Source organism: Lepidothrix coronata, unplaced genomic scaffold, assembly GCF_001604755.1.
Source record: "Lepidothrix coronata isolate B3197 unplaced genomic scaffold, Lepidothrix_coronata-1.0 Scaffold13, whole genome shotgun sequence".
Lineage (NCBI taxonomy): Eukaryota > Metazoa > Chordata > Aves > Passeriformes > Pipridae > Lepidothrix > Lepidothrix coronata.
This window is the reverse complement of record NW_016690193.1, coordinates 5,724,552-5,725,689: the sequence shown is the minus strand read 5'-3', so window position 1 is coordinate 5,725,689 and position 1,138 is coordinate 5,724,552.

Below are 1,138 nucleotides of genomic sequence, written 5' to 3'. Positions count from 1 at the left end.
GCGCGCCCGCCGCGCCCCCTCCGCCGCCGCGCCCCGCCCCTGCGCGCGCCCGCGGCGCGCGGCCGCCAACCTTCAGCACCGCGGACAGCGGCCTCGGATCGTTCGGATTGATTAGTTAGTTATTTCACAGCCCTCCCCAGGATGTACTCTCCTTCCAAACACACCTGAAAAGCATATATATATTTTTTTTCTTATATATTTATATACATATATAGCTACTGAACCCAAACCACCGTAGTTAATATGCAGGAAGGGTTAAAACTCTTCAGATATTTCATTTTCATGCATAATGGGGATTTGTGGGTTTTTTCTTTTCCAAGATGGGTTCCAGCTGTATTAGCTAGACATGCTATTTACTGCAAGCTAAATTTAACATTTCTCAGTTTGGCATGAAGTCTGTCGCTGTGCACCACACACACACACACACACATCTTGTAGAAGAATAGGCAGTGTAGCATTACTGTGACCATGACAATGAATTTGCTATTAAATTATCATCTGCTAGTATATTTTTTAATTAATTTATTTTTTGTTTACAAAGATGGGAAATGTCCAGGCAGGAAAGGATACTGATCTTGCATTGCATTTCCTTTTTTTCTTTTTCTTTTTTTTTTTTTGGCAGGAAAGGATACTGATCTTGCATTGCATTTCCTTTTTTTCTTTTTCTTTTTTTTTTTTTTCTTAATTATTAAATTATCATGATTCTCCTTCCCAGGAGGAGGGTGTCAAAGCTTCAGATATTCAGATGTCGATATGAGTACGTATCCTGAACACATAGGAAGTAGGCATTTTGAGGCCCTTTACCAATCACTAATTGATGATGAGTTTTGTTTCCTTTGAGTCATTTCACCATGAAATTCTGTTCTAGCTTCTGTCTGTACTTGTGTAATCAAATCTCTCTCTCTCTCTCTCTCCCACAACAATAGATGAGCCTAAAAAAGAGAGAGAGCTTTAACATCATGAGTATTTAGCCCCTATGGCCCTATCTGGGTGGATACTGCCCTTCCTTGCTCTCTCCCCCAGCCTGGTCCCTCCCAAAAGTCAGGTTTGGTGCTCCATGGTAAAACCTACTGTTTTTACCTACCTTTCACCTGCTGTGAAAGGAGCAAAGAGTGTCACTGTGTCAATCAACAGATTA